Raw genomic sequence first — 20,724 nt, forward strand, 5'->3', positions numbered from 1 at the left:
TCCAGCCACTGCCTCTTATTTTTTCCTAAAATATCACCTTTAGCCCTCTAGGAAGGGCTTCACCACTATGCCTATATACATTACTGCTTAATTTGTAAATAAGACGTTACTGCATCTTTCCTCACAGAGCCAGTTTGCTGGGTAAGGACAGCACAATGCTGATAAGAAAGCCTCTACTAGGCCCCTCAAACCAGGCCTCTGAGATTCTGGCTGAAAGTTTACCACAGATCTGTGTCCAATAATAAAATCCTCCTCAAATCTGGGAGCACTCAGCTCATTCCTGCCTTCTCAATCTTTTAAGTGCCTCCTTCCCATGCTCCTTCTTTTCCTTTCCCCAGTCCCTTGCAAAATCCTGTTCCAAAATGTCAGTCAACCATCAGCTAATGGGATCAGAAGTTGCTTCACAATCACAAAACCTCCTGTTCCCTAGCCCAAGGGCCCCCGTTACTATCCAGTGTCCCAAGATGACCTCCAGCCTCCATGACGTAAGAAGACATTTCAGAGCAGCTTTATAAATGGAGAAACTCATTTGTTATTTTTTCAAGGGACCAAGAAAAGAAAATGTTACGAACAAGGAAATTGTTGGTGGGTCATTGGCTGGGACACTGAAATTTGAACATTGAACAATCAATTTGAGAATAATATAAACAGGTTTCATTATACAGATTTTAGGAATATGATATGAATAGTCTGTTGTTTTGAATTCTAGAATGTTCCTCCCCCTACTACACTCCCACCTCCACCCCATCTTACTATGACTTGGCATCCTCCCTCTTACTACTCTACTCTGCTTGTTGTTTTCTCCATCTACGTCTGCTGTTGGAGTGCAGATGAACTCTGCATTTGGCTTCATGTGTTTGCCTTGCCTACATTTATTCTGGTTTCCTATTGTGGTGCCGACACACGTTTTTAAGGGTTCCATTATGTTAGGGTTTTTTTCCCTACTCTCCTCAGAAAAAATTGACTTTTCAAAGGAATATTTAAAAAAATTTTTTTGTTTAAAGAAATAAGATTCTTTCTAGTTCTTTGTCCTCTTTCACAGTTACAGCCATGTAATCCATAAGGAATCCATTAGTGTGTAAGAGGCTTTGAAGCTGCTAGATGTGTGTGTGTGTGCGCACACTGTTTTTTTCTTTCTCTCAGAATGTTGCCGCTGCCAACCACTGATTTAGGAATGTTTAGGGGTATATGCCAATTCAATAATCAAAATCATTTTGGTACTGGGAACCCAACCGCAGTCTCTGTAGACCAGTGGAATTTATTGCTTGCTCCAGTTTATTAAGTAATAGTACCAACAACATTTTGAATAAAGAAGAGTCTGATAAGATGTGAAAGAATGTCAGCATAATTCATTTTGATCATAAAACAATTCTCGTTTTGAATTGAAATACTGAAGGCACAAATAGCCTGATGGCCCATGGCTTCCTTCCCTTAACCTGGTATAGGAATATGACTCATAGCTTACTTTAGGATTGAGGCTCTGTACAAACTTCTGTCTTGCTGCTACATACACATCCCTGTTTTCATTCCACAAATACGTATCTAGTGCTGATAATGGGCCAAGCACTGGCCGAGGCATTGGGACTGCAGTGGTGAAAAGGATAAACAAAATTGCTGCCACATGGCACTTTCTGAAGGAAGATATCTTGGCTGCAGAGATTACTTGTTGTTAAGACATCTGAGACACATGCATAACAAAGCACTAGTGAAGCTAGAGTCCTACTGAACTGTGTTCTGATCCAGACTATACCATTCCAAGCTGTTTTATCGTGAACAGTTTATGTGGCCTCACTTCAGATTCCTAAATTCCAATAGAACTTACCTCATAGGGTTATTGTTGAGGCTTAAGTGAAAAAATCTTTGTACAACTTTTGCAAACTTCCTGGTTAATAACTGGCAGTAGTAGTAGCAGCAGCAGCAGCAGTAATAGATGAGCTACATTGGCCTTCAGCAGAGAAGGGTAAGTTTCCTCGTTCTTGACACAGCAAACTCATGGGACCAGCCATCACTGGCAAGTTGCAGATTCATCCCACCCTGGAAGTCTCTTCAGTTTGAGGGGGAGAAAAAGAAAGGGCTGCCCAATGCTCAGAACCACATCCTCTGCCTTCTAAATCTGCAGTTCATCCTACTGTTCATGGAAGGAAATGCAGCTTCTTCCTCCCCGGGAAGGTAGTTGCCAGCCCCCTTGTGGTGAGGATCCTTCACACTACCTGAGCCCTGACATCTCTGACTCCATAAGGTGCAACCCCTGTCATCATCCCTGAGCCCAGAGCAGTAGATCTAGAACCCCCCAGGGATTCTGGGGCCTTACTGGCTCATAAGAAACCCATCTTTCTGATAGATCCTGGATTGTCTTTCCCTTGGGACAGGCCTGATTTCAAACATTTATCTCCAAAAGAGCCCTCGGCAGTTATCATATGGCTGTCAAATGCCCTGATGTTTTGGCTGAGACAACATGATTACCATACCTAACGAGATCTCTCCCAGAATAGTCATAAGGTTTTTCTGGGCACATTGGGGGCTACTCTGCCCAAGCTATGCTGCAAGGAAGAAAGCTGTGCTCACCTGCTCACCTGCTTCCTCTGCTCCTGTGCCTCTCCAGAGGTTGTCTTCTACCCAGCATGAAAGAGAAGTTTGCTTGGTTTCCATCCTGGGGATGTAGGTGCAAAAAGAACCCTCTCTAGTCAATCTTCCCACCCCCTTCCCTATTAAGAGGGCAGGCATGGAAAATTCCCCAAGATCCCGCCCAGCTCATTGACCTCTAAGGCCTTGCCACAACTAGTGTGTGGAAGGAGAACAAATTTAAATGAAATAAACATGAACATGCTCCTAACAATAGCAGTCCTATTAATCCAACGCTTACTGTATTCCAAATTACCTATGTGGTGCCAGAGGAGAGACAAATCTCAACCATCCTATTGGTAGTTTAGCAAGAGGCTGGTTTAACAGGTCTGTGTTAGCTTGAGGGAAGAACAGGCTGATGCCAGAGGCTAATCTCTGGAGGCTCTGTCCCACGCATACCATATGGTAGCACCTGGGTGGCTCAGTCAGTCAAACATCCAACTTCGGCTCAGATCATGATCTCACGGTTTGCGAGTTTGAGCCCCATGTCAGGCTCTGTGCGGACAGCTCAGAGTCTGGAGCCTGCTTCATATTCTGTGTCTCCTCTCTCTTTGCCCTTCCCATGCTTGTGCTCTGTTTCTCTCTGTCTCTCAAAAATGAATAAACATTGAAAGAAATTTTACAAAAAACATATACCATATGTTCTCTGCCATCCTTTTCCTATAAATCCATAGAGCAGCATAGGGCAAGGTCCTTTCCCTGGAGCCATTTCCCGGGGGGACATTCAGCCCTGGTCAGTCAAGCACACATCTCTCTGTTGGATGATGGGAGCCCAGGGTTCTGCGGCCTCTAAGGTGGAAGCTTCTCCAATAAACCATACTTCACTTCTTGCTGCACATCACTAGTAAGGTGTGTGTCTGCCACCTTGGCATGACAGCATCAGACCCCAGCATGCAGATGTGAAGAACTCAAGGTCCCTCTGCACAAGTAGTTCACAGTCTCATGGAAAAGAACTCAAAGGCAGTAAGGATGCAATACCCTTCGAGACACTTGAGGAAAGAAGGGACTTTGACAGACTGTCACAGCATTGCAACTCCAGGTGGCAGATTATAATCTGCATACTGTATAAAATGCATACTTCTGCCTAGATTAGTAAATTCCTGGAGGGCCACTCATAAAGGGGGCCCACGCTGGCTTCTAGACCCTCACTTTCACTCCTCAGGGAAAAAAGCCCCACAGATGACTGTATCTGATAAGAACTCGCACTAGGAACAAACCCAAAAGGAGGAGATATTCACTAAAGGGGAATTAATGTACTAATTTTTGTGGAGAATAAACAACCCACTTTTTACTCACACTGATTCATCTAAGAAAGTTAACAGAACATATATATATCTATATTACCCACAATATATTTATACCCACAAGTAATATTTCAACACGAGCAAGCAGTCCAAGTGCCTGGAAACACAGCCATTGGCCCTTTGAAGTTAGATGGCAAACCTAGGGAAATATTCAGGCTGGGGCTGCTGTGTTCAGGTTAGTCTTTACACACAAGTGCAGGCCTGGAGCAGGGAGGGGATACTTAACTTGGGTTTATACACCTCTCTTAGCTTGTTTATACACCTCTCTTAGCTTCCTGGAGGAAGGAAGCCAAAAGGAGTCGATTTTTCCCAATTCCTCTGCCTGAGAGAGCTCCTTTTTATAATTGTTATAATTTGTATGTGCTGGCCGGTGTCTCACCTTCCCTCAAAGCCATTCAGGGCTTGATTGTTCTGAGGGCAAGTGGGGTACAGGACACCTGACTACTAAGAGCTTGAGCTATCCATCCCCCATTTGGAAATGACAACTTCGTAAAGACCTTGGATTTTTAAACTCTGGTCCTCTCCCAGTGGGTAGCCAGGGAGATTTAGAGAATAATTGGTTTTTCTCATTAAGGTGTTTTTAAGTAAATCTTTTTACCTTGAGATAATTGCAGATTCACATGCTGAGAGATACACTTTTCACCCTTTACCAAGATTTATCAAGATTTAATTTTTTAAACCAACATTCATTGAACACGTTTTCTGTGCCAGCCATCAGGACAACGAAGATGTCCCAGCTGGGATCCCTGAGCCTTAGTGCCTTAAGCTCTCATGATGAAGACAGACACCAAAATATCTCTTTAGTGAAGTTCGTGGTACAAACTGCCAAGAGGGAAGTGAGCATGTTGAAGGAAGAATCCTGGGCAGTGTCTTGGGGGAGAAGTAGAAGTTTTCAAGAGAAATGAGTGTTGCAGGGGCAATCTGGGCAGAGAAAACAGCACAGGCATAGGCTCATAAGGATAAAAGAGCATGGTGTGTGCTGGGAGCCATTCAAGTAATTCAGCATGGATCGGAACAAAAAATTCAAGGAAGAGAGTTCAGAGGCATCTGGGGAATGAGAAGAGAATGTTGTGTGATCCTGGCCTCCCACATTCTATGCTGGGGAAATGAAAAACAGATGGGAAATATGCTCCCAAACATGGCCCAAGCATGGCTCTCAGAGAAGCAGGAGAGAATCTTGTTCCGGTTTGAGGAGCCCACAGAGCCCTCATTTCCAATTTTTGGGCTGTGGCCCACTTCCTTCCATGACCTTCACCCAAGGCCAAGGGCAGGAAGTCTAGCTCTTATCTTTCCTCTTCTGCACAAGGGTAGCAATTGGAAAGAAACAGAGTGCCCCCCTCTACCAGCCTGGGCTGCCACATGAGGTGAGGCAACTTCAGCTCCCATCTAGCATGCAGATTACCCAGGAGTCCTTTAAGGACCCAGTGAAGGACACAGAAGGTAGTTGATGGTGTTGCTGGCAAACTCAGTGGAGAGTTACCAAAGTGGGGCCTGTAGGGCAGATCACCTGAGCTGGAACTCAAATGGGAATCCCGTCTACCCTTCAAAGAAATAGGCAACCCCAGAAAACTGAGATGAGGCAAGTTAACCAGGACTCCAGGCCCTGACTGAGGTGAGAAACAGCAGACCTGGAGTATTCTAGCCCCAGATGTCCACAGAAGGTAGCAGCAAAGCAAGGCATAACCAGGTACACCAGGAAATAATTTCTTCGAAGACAGTGAAGATCCAAGGAATAGTGGGGATCTGAGTTCCCACCTGCTCACCACCACAGCCATACAATAAGCAAATCTGTGTACTTAATAAGCATTCTGGAGGAAAAGACAGGGAACAGACACTGAGGTACTTAAATCTAAGTTTCCTTATTACTCAGCAGGATGGGGCTCATAAGGCAGCTTAGGTAGTTTTCTAGAAAAATAAGAAAACCACATTTTCTTTGAAGAAATGAGTATATTGTGTGTAAATGATCAACCCCTCTACATGTGGTTTATGAACACCCCCAGTCAGGTTTTGGATGAAACACTCCTATTTTAATATGGAATGACAAAAATTCTATGCTGGTTGGTGACTTCTGAATCATGCCATACTCTGCCAGAGCTAAAATATTACTAAAGAAAAGATGAGCTACTTTCTCACCTGTCCTTGGGTTCAAAAGTGTGGCAACCCTGGTACATCCCCAGCAAATGGGAATGTGCCTTTATAAGAGGACTGGGGCAGATTTGGATCTTTTTGTTTCAGGACAACGTGTCTTTATACCTGCTTTATAGGCTGCTGGTTGATACAGAATTTTATAATGAACCTCTTCCTACATTAAAAATCATTCTTTTATTTTTTCATTAAAATTTTTTTTAATGTTTATTTTTCAGAGAGAGAGAGAGAGAGCAGGGGAGGGGCTTGAACTCATGAACTGTGAGATTATGACATAAGCCAAAGTCAGATGCTTAACCGACTGAGTCACCCAGGTGCCCCCAAATCATTCTTTTGAAATATCACTTTAGGGGCACCTGAGTGGCTCAGTCAGTTGAGCATCCGACTTCACGTCAGGACCTGACTCGTGGTTGGTGAGTTCCAGCCCCACAGGGGGCTCTGTGCTGACAGCTCAGAGCCTGGAGCCTGCTTTGGATTCTGTGTCTCCCTCTCTCTCTGCCCCTCCCCTGCTTGTGCTCTGTTCTCCCTCTTGCAAAAATAAATAAACATTAAAAATTTATATATATATATATATATATATATATCTCACTTTAATTCCTGTACAATTATTGTATTAGTTTGGCTAGGCTAGGTTTTGTAACAATAACAAAAAAAGGTAATTTTGTTGCATAGCTTCAAACCACAAAAGTTTATTTCTTAGTCAAGCCATATGTCCAGTGCAATTTGGCATGGAAATTCTGCTCATCTTGATCATTCTGGAACCAAGGCAAGTAGATCAGCTACCATCTCAAGTGTATCTGGCTATTGCGTAAGAAGGAAAGGAGAATATAGGAAAGGATGCATTGGCTCTTACGGCTTCTTCCCCCAAAGTTTTCACATTTTATTATCCAAATCAAGTCATGTGGCATGGCATATTTTTTAAATGGACACAATATTTTTCAGATCTTCCAATCAGGAGGTTGAGTCTACTTCTCTATCCCTCAACTCAGCTTGCCCATGTAACCTACTTTGGCCAATGGGACAGTAACAAATCTAAGCAGAGGCTTAAAATATGCTTGTGCATTGAGGCTTGATCTCTCTTAATGCTTTTTTTGTTGTTGTTGTTGTTGTTTATTTATTTTGAGAGAGAAAGAGGGGGAGAGGAGCAGAGAGAGAGAGAGGTAGAGAGAGAATCCGAGGCAGGCTCTGTGCTGTCAGTGCAGAACAAACTCGATCTCACGACTTGATCTCACGACCTGAGCCGAGACCAGGAGTTGGGACACTTAACCACCCGAGCCACCGAGGTGCCTGTCTTAATGCTTTTAGAACAATCCAAGGTTGATGCAGAGGATGGCAGACCACATGGAGAGAGAGAGAGGCCATGCTGTTCCAGCTGTTTTGGCAATCCCAGATACGTAAGTGAGGCCATTCTCAGCCATCAAGCTCCGACCTGCCTAGACCAGAGAAACCATCCATCCGCCCAGTTCCCAGATTCTGAGAACATCTTAAGCCACCAAATTTTGAGGTGATGTGTTATACAACAAGAACTGACTTGTACACATCTATATCTAATTTCATCTGGGAAGGAGCCATGATATCTTTTTAAAAGTCTTAATGACTACCTCAGTATGAAATCTTACAGATGTGCCATAATGTTTAACCACTTTCTTATCATCAGTGTCACATTGTTACCTAATGCATCATATCACCTTCATGATAACTAAAAATAAAACTACCATGAACATCTTTGTGTATAAAGTTTACCCAAGTTACTGATTATTTCATTATGGTAGATTGGTGGAAGAATTGCTGTCAAAATTTAGGCCTCTTAATAAAGACCCAATTAAGAGCCAAAGGATTATACTAATTTATAAGTCCAATGAAAGTACATAAGCACACCCATTGCTCTTCACCCTCATTCAGCATCTAAGTGTGGACTTTTAAAAGCATCTTTGTGAGCTGCCTGGGTGGATTAGTTGGTTAAGCATCCAACTCTTGATTTTAGCTCAGGTCATGATCTCACGGCTCATGAGATCGAGTCCTGCATCAGGCTCTGTGCAGTGTGGAGCCTGCTTAGGATTCCTTCTCTCCCTCTCTCTGTCCCTCCCCTGCTCGCTCTCTCTGTCTCTCTTTCTCAAAGTGAGTAAATAAACCTTGAAAAATAAATAAATAAAAATAAATAAAAGCATCTTTGCTAATCTAATGGGAGAAAAATCTCATTTGAATTTCTTTGCAGATTGAGGTTCACTTTGTCTTACACATATTAACCGTCAATAATTCTTACACAGTACTCAGAGTGTAGCTGATAAGATATCTTTATTTTTCTATATTAAATTAAATCCAACTTCAGTGCCACACAGGACAAAATTGGGAGGAAGCTCAATGCCAGGCATTTTCCCCAGTTTCTTTTCCTTTGCTTAGATGGTAGGGAACTTCAAGCCATGGCTGGGCATCATGAAGGTGGTGAGGCTCTGTGCTGGTGCCTTATCTCCCTCCAAGCTAGGTGCAGGGGAAACTTTATGAAGGGGTGAGGCCATCCGGGTTCCCACAGCCTTGAAGGTAGTGTCCAGTTTTCACACTTACACATACCGTATTCAGGTCCATCTATCTCAGAGGCATTAGAGTGGATGCAAGTGCCCTTCTGCTCAATCTTTAACCACCTGTTGCCTGCCCAGTATCACATTCTGTTAGCACCACAGAAAAGCAGGATGCAGATCTCCAGTTCCTTTTATTTGGCAGAGTTATGACTTGAGAAAGCTTATGTGTGGCATGTGGGGAGTAGGAAGTGAAGGGAGGTGTCTGGGATGACACGAGGTTATATGTACATATTACATAAAGCTTTTCCCAGTGGAATGAGCAGACATCTCAAAAGATGAACAATGTAAGTGTTAGAAGCATAATATAAATGTCCAAAGTCTATGAAATTACATTTAGAGTATTGAACCATAAGCCATCACATTTCTTCTGTAATCAAGGAAATCACATTTTTAGTGAGTTATAAAAGCAATACAAAGTCAGACTATGAACAGACTATGAACTTCATGGATAGATTTACTTTCAAGGCCCTCTGTATCCACACCTCCCATTTCCACCAGATGTCACGGGACATATCTTCTAACAGTCAATGAATTGACAACTGTTCTCATCCTTTGGGTTGGTGGGGTGGATCCCCAAACCCAGTCACAGTCATTTGCCTCCAAGGAGCATGTAGTCCTGTCAACAACTTCTTTTAAGGTAAGGCAGCTGAGTCACAAAGCAGTCTTCGTGAAACCCACTAACCGAGCACCCATTGGGCTATGTGCTCCCATGATATGGTGGTCAGTGGGTGCAAGGACATTGCCTGCATCTAAGACAAATGAAGAACTTGCAAGAAAGCACACAAAGGCCGCTGGTGCCAAACATGTTATGAGGCAACATTTGCCTTTGCAATCTGTGTGTTGTGTCTTCTATAAAAGAATGTCAGCAAAGGAAGGAAATGGAAACCATTTCCGATGTGGTCAACCTCCCCTCACCCACACATGCTACAGCTGGGGCAGTGGATAAAAAAAGTAGAGGAATGGGGGGCCCCTGCGAAGGCAAATTGGGAAAGGGGTCAGATTTTGCACTTAGAATTTGTTGCTGGAAAACAGAAGAGCTGTTAGATGCCCCCCCCCCCCGCCACCCCCCGCAAGTTGTTTTACTCCTCTAAGTCTACCTGGAGTTTTTTTGGATGTAATTACTCCAACACAAAATCTCACATCTCCTTACAATTCAACTTCAGCTAAAGGCCCTGGAAAAACAATGCCTCTTTTCAAAGAACTGAAGAGTCCAGAAGCTTCTAGGTTCAACAGGCCACTGTCTAAACTGACAACCTGCTCTCAAGCCTGAAGGATGATAAAACTTCGCGGACTGGGAGTGAATTCCATGTCAAGAATGTCTGCTTCTGAGAGTTTGCTCTGATTGCCCTCATCCCCATTAGCAAAAACAGATGTGTGCTCACAAGCAAAGTAAACATTGGAGGTCAATATACGTTCCTCTCCGCCAATGTAGTTTGGCACTTCAATGTCAGCAAGGAGTATATGAAGCAGAGTAGAACTCTTCTATAACACTGGTGTCAAATGACAGGACTCACATCTGTGTATTAGGTTAACTGTTATATATCTATAGAACAGACTTTTTCTGTTTCATGGGGAATGATTTGAGCTGTGATAAATCTACTGCCATGGAATAGTTATCCTCTATTAGAGAAACAAGAAAGCATGATATTTGAGAGCCTGAGTTTGAATCCTGGTTCTCTTGCTTGCTACCTATGTAACCTTGGGAAAGTCATTCAACTTCAGTTTCTATCTCTAAAATGGAGGTTTTAATAGCATTTGTCTCCTACCTTGTCAGCACTAAGCATGAAAAATGTGAGCTCATTCTAGGATTATTCCATAGCACTAAAGGAAAGGCTGGATCCCTAAACTCGTCTCCATTCATTCTTTCATCAAGTATTTACTGAGTACCTACAATGTGCTGGTAGAGATACAGCAGTGATGATGAAAGACATAACTCAACATCACATGGAGTCTATGGTTTCCTGGTTCATCTGCCACCCTAGATGTGACCCTTTCATATCACTCAGCGCCCTGAGTGTCATGTTTCTCAAAGTTATTTGAACATAAGAATTACCTGGCACTCTTGTGAAAAGACAGATTCTAAGACCTCATCCTGCTGAATATCACAGGGGGATTCTGACTTCCTTTTCTTCATTGGCAAAATAGGGAGCAAAGCAACCCCTACCACAATCTTATTGTGCATTCCAAGAGAAATAGCATATGGGAAAGGATTTTGGAAACAAAGTTACTTTCCAGTGTGTGGTATCCAGGATCTCTCTGGAGGTTTAGAGAAGCCAGCCAAGGGCTACTCGGCCTGTGTTCTGTCCCAGTGTCCTCTTACCCCACCTCCTCTTTCTGGACTTGCTGGAGACATGAATCAAAAGCCACCCACCCCCATTTTAACCTAATGAGCTAATGGGTCTCAGACAGAAAGCAGCCTCAAGTCTACCACCAAGGCGGACACTTGCATTGTATTCTAGGAATGCCTTTTATGGGGCTTCAGAGGGCCATTCAGTGGCCATAACTGGTGGTTTTCAGGGGACAGCCCTGCTTTCCCTTGTCACCTGTTCAAATTGGAGAATAACACAGTGATTAGAGTGGTGAACTGTAGGGTCTTGGTAAATCCTCATCACACAGTCCCTGTCCCCTCTCCAGCTTTATCTCCTCCCCCTCCTCCATACATCCACATAACCTCTGACTACCTCTCCCCTTTCCGTAATAAAATCTTCCAGTTTTTTTTTTTAATTTAATGTTTTTTATTTTTTTTTGAAAGAGAGACACAGAGTGTGGGTGGGGGAGGGGCAGAGAGAAGGAGGCACAGAATCTGAAGCAGGCTCCAGACTCTGAGCTGTCTGCACAGAGCCCGATGCAGGGCTGGAACCCACAAACTATAAAATCCTCCAGTTTTTAACTGGCCACAAAGCCATCCAGAATAATGACTACATTTTCCAACCCCCTTGCTACTATGATCAATGGGAAGTAAACAGAAATGTCGTATGGCCGCAGCCAGGAACAGTCTGCAATACATAACTGGCATGTGTTTTATCCCTTCTCTCTCCTATCCCGTCCTCCATTCTGATGCTTGGAATGTGTATGTAGTGGCTGAAACTCTAGCATCTATTTTGGATGTTGGGGACATTATTCCCAGACATCAGGAGTACTAGAAGAGAGAAGGGGCCTGGAGCCCTGAGCACTATGTGGAGCCAAGACTCTAATCTGGTCTTGAACTGTCAACCTCTGGACTTTTACAAAAGAGAGAAATAAACTTCTATTTTAAGCTGCTGTTATTTGGGGTTTCTGCTGCTCATATCCAAAATGCATCTTAAATGACATAGTGCTTAGGAGCTGGATTCTGGAATGAGATTGCCTAGGTTCTATCACTTATTAGTTCACAGCCATGGGTAATTTGCTTCACTTCTTTGCCCCAGCTGTAAAACGAGGATGCTAAAGATACCATCTGCCTTCCAGGTAAGAATGAGCTAACACACATGAGACATGATATCTGGGAGGCCTGGAAGGTAATCTACATCTGGAACAAAGGTGTGCCCCAAGGTAGCAAGATTGAAAGTTATTCTTCCCTTGAATCCGAGGGAGGCTTGTTTTTTTTAGTGCTGCAGCAATGGCAACAGCGCTAATAATAATATCTTTAAAATTTTTATAAAGCACTTTACAGGAATCTTTCCAACATCCCTATGAGTTCTGTATTATTACTTGCATTCCATAGAGAATAAAATGGAAGTTTAGAGAGGTTTGCTAACATGCAAAGATCACACAGCTACTAAGGGGCTGTGATAAGATTCACACCCAGGTCTCTTACCTACAAATTCCCTTCCTTTCCCACAAACCTCAAGTGCAAGTTGTTGTACTGCTATGCATTCCTATCATGTCCTAAACACATAATTTTTGCAAAGGGATTCCCAGGCTAGATTTTTTTTTTATTTTTAAAGAATAAAGTACCCAAATTCCCAGTGTAAGAAACTTTGCTTTCTGGTCCCTCACAGCTTGGATGCAAGTAAGCCTTTGTATGTGATCACAAAAAATGCTAGCCCTAGAACATACTTTGAAAAAAAAGGGATCTGCCCAGGGCCTCAGCACAGCAACGGGAGTACGGGAAAAGCCTTGATCCACCTTGTTGCGATCTGGGGCCTGATTCTGAGTGATGTTTCAGGCTCACTCTATGTTTTTATTTTGTTTTTGAGAGAGAGAGAGAAACAGAATGCGAGTGGGGGAGGGACAGAGAGAGAGGGAGACACAGAATCCAAAGCAGACTCCGGGCTCTGAGCTGTCAGCACAGAGCCCGATGCAGGACTCGAATTCATGGACCATGAGATCATGACGTGAGCTGAAAGTCAGACACCTAACTGAGCCACCCAGGTGCCCCCTCAGGCTCACTCTAAAAGGGACCAAAGAGGAGCGCCTGGGCGGCTCAGTAGGTAAAGCATCGGACTCTTGATTTCAGCTCGGGTCATGATCTCACGGTTCATGGATTTGAGCCCCACATCATGCTCTGCACTGGCAGTGTGGAGCCTGCTCGGGATTCTCTCTCTCTGTCTCTCTCTCTCTCTCTGCCCCTCTCCTGCTCTCTGTCTCTCTCTCTCTCGCTCAGAAAATAAACTACAAAAAAAAAAAATTTTTTTTTGTAATAAAAAAAGAGGGACCAAACAGGAGTCAAGCATCTGGGACAGGGTGAGGCTTCATGACAGGGCATGTGTTTTGAATTGCAGATTCTTTTAACAGAAGCAATTTGGAAGCAGGACTGGGAAGCCGCTGCTAACTGGAATGCTGTAGCCATCTTTCTTCCATGTTCCCTGAAGGCAGGGCCAGTAGCTCTCACTGCATTTGGGGGGTATGTAAGTTAGATGCTAGGAAGAACTTGCTCACGCTGATTGTGAAAGGCAGACACAAATGTGGTTGCAGAATACTGTTATCTATGCAGATTTGAAAAGAGTGTAGGAAAAAAGTCACACATAGAGGATATGGTCTGAGCATCACCCTGGTAGAAAACAGGAGGTGAGCACAAAAAGTAAAGGTATAATGGTTCTGAGCAGTGAAAACAGACCTGAGTTCAAATCCTAGCTTATAAACCCAGTGATTTGGGCCCACCTCCTCCACCTCTGGGATCCTCTTTTCCCCCCAATCCACAGAGAGGATCACAGGATGCCTACCTCTGACTATGAAGTTGAAAAATACATCCAATAATATGGGAGGCATTCAATACGTATTCATTTCATCCTTTTCTCATGAATCCTTTCCTCTTTTGTGACTTTATGATTCAGTACTTCCTGGAATTCAAAGCACTAGGAATTTTCCAAAGAGCTTAAACTGCTTACTGAGCTTCTGAGCTCTTCCCAGCATTACTTTCTGACAGAGGTGAGTAGTAGAGATGGGTCAGAAATCAGACAAACCAGGCTTTGCTTGCTGGCCCAGCAGCCACCTCTCACCTGCCATTTTCTCCCCTGTTCTCACTGGGCAAGAATGGTGTTGTCACAAACAAGAGAGTCCACACCACAGATACAATCAGTGTGGCGTGTGGCCGTTGATTGGTGCACTTTGCTGCCTACAGAGATGAGCACCTATTATCTCCTAAAGGGTTGGGACTGGGATCCAGCAGGAGGCCATTGGAACGACAGACATCGGCCAGCTGGTACACCTCCCTGCATGGCCTGGGGTCTCGGGGCCCCTGGAGTACACAATAAAGGGATGGGTTTGAGGGGGATGCTGAGGACTTTCAAGCTCAAAGTTCCTCTAAGCCAGAAGGCAGAGAATTTCTACCGGTGAAAAGTAGTATTTCTGCCTTCTGTTCCTTTCTGTAGGCTATACTCCTGAATTGTGTTTACACTTTTTCATGAAGAAAACATTTTTTAAGTCTATGTAGCATTTCATTCCTAAGAGGGGGACTTCTTGCAGGGACAACATGGGGGGGGGGTGGGAAGCAGGGAGTTAACAATGAGGGAGGATGTAGGAAAAATGACAATATCATCTTAGAACAGATCACCCCAATCTCTTCTGTTTGCCCAGGTTAAGGAGGCTTCCCTGAGTTGTTCTACTTCACAGGAAAATGACAATAAGTGGGAAAAAGTTATGTATCTCCATTTCCCCCCAAGCCTCTTACACTTGCCTGTGTAAGCCTTACACCCGAAGTTCAGAGAGAAAATATAAATTAAAAAAGAACTTACATCTGAACAAAGTTTTTTTCTTTTCTTCACCTGTACATTTTTTTTTTTTTGAGATGAGAGAATTGATGAAGGAAAGAATTCCTTTTTCAACTCAGAGGCTCTATGTTTAGTCCAATAATAACTTCCATTGTCAAGTGTCGCTGCCCCAAAATGAACACAATCAATGAAAAGCAGTTGAAAAGAGTTGTCTTAAATGATTTCTATCTCTGAAGGTAAAGGGCACACATACAATGTTATCTATCCTGATTCGATCCCAGTATTTCCTCTAAAGGAGAAAGAGAGAGACTCAAAAGGGAGAGGAGTTGGCTCTCAGTAGCTTTCCTTTCAGCTGGAAAAGGAATTGGGCTGGTTGCTACTTCAGTTGGCCGCTTCTCCTGGGGTTTGTGGAGGGGTGGCCTTTACTGCAGTCCACTAGTGCCCCCTACTGTCCACTTCAGGAAACACAAGGGCAGACTGAACTGCTAAACCTGGATAGGTCATCTAAACGCCCTTTCAACGTTTCTGACAAAGAAATCCCAAAAACTTGAAACGGTGTGATTCCATCTTTAATTCACTGAGGGAAGTTTATAGTCAAGTTATATTACTTTAGAGACTTACATAATGTTACGAAGGAGCTTTAGAAAATATTTAACTTTTTTTTTTCCTAAGTGTATTAGCTCTGAGATATATTAGCAGTTATGTGAAACCAAAGGGGACTAGGCAATGCGAAGTTAAATAGCCATTAAGTAAACGTTAAATAGGCAGGTTCTTTCCTGCTGGACTACTCAGACCCTTTAATTATGGATTATGTATCTCCCAAGGAGAAATGCAATTTCCCATTAGCACTTGAAAATACAACTACTTTTTATTTGAATTTCTTGTAGGGCCAATATCCCAAGAAACACACTTGGGTAGTGGTGATCCAGTCTAAATGAATCATTCTGCAAATTTGGAAACTGAGCCCCAGGGAGGTGCCAGTGACTGGGTGGTTAACAGAGCCATCCTGAGGATCCGTTGGGAGGTTCTCAAGCTCCCAGAGGGGCTTCTTCCCTAGAGCACCCCTGTCAGAGTTGATCTTTAGCATTTCTGTTTTCATAAAGCATGTGTATTTGTGGAATGGGGAAGGGCACTGCCTTTAGCCAAGGATACTGGGAAAGTGAAGTAGGCTCCTTTCAAGTATACTCCAACTCTCGCTAGAGAATTTGTTTCTGGTATTTTCAATTCAATTTCTGTCTCTTGTGAAAAACTTTATTGTTTTATAAAAACCCTATATTCAACAAATATTTATTTTATTTTATTTTTATTTTTTAATGTTTATTTTAAGAGAGAGAGAGAAAGAGCAAGCAGGGGAGGGGCAGAGAGAGACGGAGAGAGAATCCCAAGGAGGCTCTGCGATGGCAGCACAGAGCCCAACGTGGGGCTCAATCTCATGAATTGTAAGATCATGACCTGAGACGACACCAAGAGTAAGAAGCTTAACTGACTGAGCCACCCAGGTGCCCCTATATTCAACAAATATTTATTATGCACACAGCTCTGCGCTAGTTGGATGATACAAAGAAGAGCAACATGATACACCACGTTGGTTAAGAGCAAATGTTTGGAAGTCAAGTTCCGGTTCTGCCATATTCTGGCTGTGTGTATTTGGACAAGTTACTTATTATCTTTTATAGTCAAGATATGGAAACAATCTAAGTGTGCATCAACAGATGAATGGACTAAGAACCTGCCATATAGGGCATCTGGGTGGCTCAGTCTGTTGAGCCTCTGATTTTGGCTCTGGTCATGATCTCACAGTTGGTGAGTTCAAGCCCTGCATCAGGCTCCTCACTGACAGTGCAGAGCCTGCTTGGGATGCTCTCTGTCTACCTCTCAAAATAAATTTTAAAACTTAAAAAAATTTTTTGAAAAAGAAACCGCCATGTATTTGTATATATAAATACTGTGAGATATATATAATGGAATATTGTCCAGCCTTTCAAAAAGACATGTTGACATTTGCAACAACGTGGCTGAACCCAGAAGACATTATGCTAAGTGAAATAAGCCAGACACAGAAAGAAAAAAGCTGAATGATGTCACTTATTAAAAAATTGAATATATAGAAGCAAAGAATAGAATGGTGGTTACCAGGGACAGGAGGTGGAGGAAATAAGATGTTGGTCAAATGGTACCAATTTTCAGTTATGTAAGATGAATAAGTGTAGAAACCTAATGTACACCATGGTGACTATATTTAATAATACTGTAACAAATATTATAAACTTGCTAACAGAGTAGATTTCAGATGCTCTCCTCACAACAACAAAATGTAACCATGAAAGGAAAAGATATGTTAATTAGCTTGAAGGCAGTAACCATTTCATTACATGTGTGTGTGTGTATCAAATAATCATGTTGTACACTGTAAATATATACAATTTTTATTTAAAAATCAATTTAACATATACTAATTTGGATGTAAATTAAAAAATAAAATAATAAAAACTAAATAAATAAAATAAAAAACCAATTTAATAAATAAATATAACACTTAGACTCCCCACCTATAAAATGCAGATATCTTCACAGGATTGAGGGTATTATATACTAATACTTTCACAGGATTGTTTTGAGGACTGAATTAGAAAATACATGTAAAATGGTTAGCACAATGCCAGCACATATAAGCGTTCAATAAATATTTGCTGTTATATTGGAGCAAGAAAGAAAACAAGCACGTCCAAAACAGATGAACATATGGGGAGAGAGAGAAGAAAGGGAAACAAACCACAAGTGACTGTAGTGATAGAGAACAAACTGAGGGTTGATGGAGGGAGGTGGGTGGGAGATGGGCTAGATGGGTGATGGGTATTAAGAAGGGCACTTGTTGTGATGAGCACTGGGTGTTATATGTAAATGATGAATTACTGAATTCTACTCCTGAAACCAATATTGCACTGTATAGTAACTAAAATATAAATTTACAAAGGTACATCCCAAAACCTCAAATAACAATATAAGGGGATGGATCAGAGATAGCAACTAGGTTTCATGCTGCTTACAATCCACACTGAGCTTGTACTGTCTGCCTCAAGTTCTATGTTGATAATTCTGATGTTCCTACCAGCCTTAGAGGGAAGGAGCACCCATATCAATTAGTGATGTTTTTCATGAGTAGGGGAGTGTGGATATGAGGTTATATGGTACATGCCATTCTTAGGATGAATAAAATGTCACATGTGGCAGATTAGATAGAACAGTCATTTCTGGAGGAGATAGGACAGAGGCACTTGGGGGATGGGTTTGATATGAATGAAAGGACAGGAAGTAAGGCAGGAAGAGGTATCTGGCACCAGGAGTTTTCCGAGAAAATGTTAAGGATAAAACCCACATGGCCATTTGTGTGGCGGTAAGCAGACCAGCCTGTCTAGAGAAAGGTTTGATGCTAAAGATGAGCTCTATAAATATGGTGACCAGAGCTGCTGAGCTGGTGACCCAACATCAAGCAAGCTGTCCCATTGTTCCCATAAATTCCCTCATATGCCCTGGGCCATGTGCCTGAATCTGAAGTCCAGAAAATGTGGACGCCAGTAAGTTTCTAGTACCATCTTGTCTACCATGGAGCTATTCAAAGGCTCTTTCCCTTCGCTCGTGAAGACCATCCTTTCATGTTGAGTTCATGGCTGCCGTTCAAAACCCGTCACTCTATGTGCACTTTAGAAAGTTGTTACAAATGTCTTCCATCATGCACAGATGGCAGTGCAGCCCCAAACATCTTAGATTCTCAACAAATGCACTCACAGATTAAATTGTCATTGAAAATGAGAAACGAAGAAGCAACTCACCAGAAACTAGCTGCCATGTATATAGCATGTGCCTCCTCTATATTCAGAACTGAGCTATCTCTGGGGGTGGTTGGTAGAAGGAGGAGTATCAAAGAGATATGTATTAAAGCCACAAATAAGGATGGGAAGTTTTGAAAAATGCCTGCTTGTAAAACATCATAATTTGGCCTAATGAGGTTGTATTCATCCATTCTTCTTTATGGAGTGTCTACCACAAAGCAGGGACTTCTGTATTAGTTAGGACTTATGTGGTTACCAGTGACAGAGAGACCTAACTCAAACTCATTTAAGCAAAAGAGGGGGTTATTATAAGGGATAATGTGATCTCTGTGAAACCCAGAGACAGGAATGTGCCTGAGGCATGGGAACAACTGAAACCAGGAACTCAAAACCGTCAGGTTTCCTTTTTATTCTTCTTGTCTCTTCTGTCCATTCACTCTCTTCATTAGTTTCATTCTTCATCCAAGCTAATGATCAGCTTTCTTCATGGGGTGAAAAACATGGGGGCAAAGAGCTCGCTAACAAACAGTACGTTTCATAGCTTTGGTCATCAGGAAAAGGGGGAAAAAAAAGCTATCTTAACATTCTTTATGGTTCCAAGTTGAAAAATTCTAGGGAAGGACTCACTGAAGCAGTTGGAGTCAGGTAAACTCCACGGGGTCATGAAACAACATAGCAGATCCTGTGGGAACCACAAAGATGGGGATAAGGGAGAGGAAACTTCTGGAAGAAAGGGGGTGGGGTGAGGTGCTGGGCAAACAAAGCAAGAAATGCCTGTTACATCTTCTCTTATTGATTGCCAGCTCAACTCAGCTGTCAATCAATTCCATTCATTTACTAAGTACCTATTTGCTCACTTACTGAGTACCTGCTACCTGCCAGGTGCTGTGCTAGATTTAGGGATGAAAAGATGACGATGGTATCTCTTAAGAGTGCTAGGCATTCAGAAATACAAAAATACAAAATAATTATTTTGTATTTATATATATGTATATACATATACATATATATATATATATATATATATATATTTTTTTTTTTTTTTTTTTGGTTTAGGACCTTTAGGAACTTACCATATAACTGGGGAGAGAAAACTGTGTATTTGTAGAACAACCAAGTGTCAAGCTACGTGTTATGGATGATGAGGATAAAAGAAGGTAAGTGGGATCGGTGAGCCTGGAACCAGGGGAAGCATGTTGGAGGGGGTGATACTTCTGCAGGGTCTTTAGAGGGTGAGGAAGTTTTTGTTTATGACTACATGTGTTTCAAGTGCAGGATCTTCACAACATCACACTAAGTCAGGCCCTCTGCTCATGGCTCTCTGCATCTGGAGGCCTTTTGGAATGCAGCCGTCAGCCAGTGGCCCCGTTCCTTTCTCAGAGACAGGACTACCACCCACAGCTCTTCTGATAGCCTTGTTTTTTATTGCCATGGCTCATTGGATCAAAGCCTCTGAGTTTGATGTAAGTTCAGAATAATTCAAGGATTAACTCATCTTTCTGTGCTTGGGGAGCTACACAAGCAACATCTGGTACAGCCTGCAGAGGGATTCTTCACCCAGAGTTTCAAATTTCAACATGTGAGCCATCCTGCTGAATAACATCATCGACGGGAAACAGCACTCAGAGCCCTCATCTTGTAACAAGAGCTCTGTGTAACACCCCGTGGTCATGTTTTGCACACAACTATAATAAATGATGCAAATTGTAACAGGTTCTTTATCATCTTGTTTCTTGCAAAAGGACTGAATTCCACATTGATGGGGTTAAAATTCCCTTGTGGATTTTCTCTGGGGCCATTCCATAGCCCGTGCTAGCACCATTAATAACACCCTTCCTGTGCGTGGACCAGCCCATAGGCTCACATTTTAATGTTGTCACAGAGAATCTCTTGGCCATTCCTTTTGTCAAATCCCATCTGTCACCTCCCTGTCTTCCCAGGTCCTCTGGAAAATCTGTGGTTAGGACCATCCCCTGCCCCTTGGTAAATCCTGGTTTGGTAAAGCCCTTACTGTATCCCCCCATGGGTTAGTTCCACTACTCTCGGAGTTGTCTTCAAGTCACGATTTTGCCATGTTCTTAAAGGTGACACACTATAGCTTATTTATTTTTGAGGG

General features: G+C 42.6%; 1 protein-coding gene across 1 annotated transcript in view; it reads right to left on the minus strand.

Moving 5' to 3' along the window:
• Positions 1-19,002: 19,002 nt before the first annotated feature.
• DRAM1 (DNA damage regulated autophagy modulator 1) overlaps positions 19,003-20,724 on the minus strand; it is a 47,331-nt gene continuing 45,609 nt past the window's right edge. Inside the window, exon 8 of the transcript XR_009265408.1 lies at positions 19,003-19,290. The gene's annotated coding sequence lies outside the window, so the exon portion shown is untranslated. The remainder of the gene's footprint in view (positions 19,291-20,724) is intronic.

This window comes from Neofelis nebulosa, chromosome 8 (genome assembly GCF_028018385.1).
Source record: "Neofelis nebulosa isolate mNeoNeb1 chromosome 8, mNeoNeb1.pri, whole genome shotgun sequence".
In the NCBI taxonomy this organism is placed as follows: Eukaryota; Metazoa; Chordata; class Mammalia; order Carnivora; family Felidae; genus Neofelis; species Neofelis nebulosa.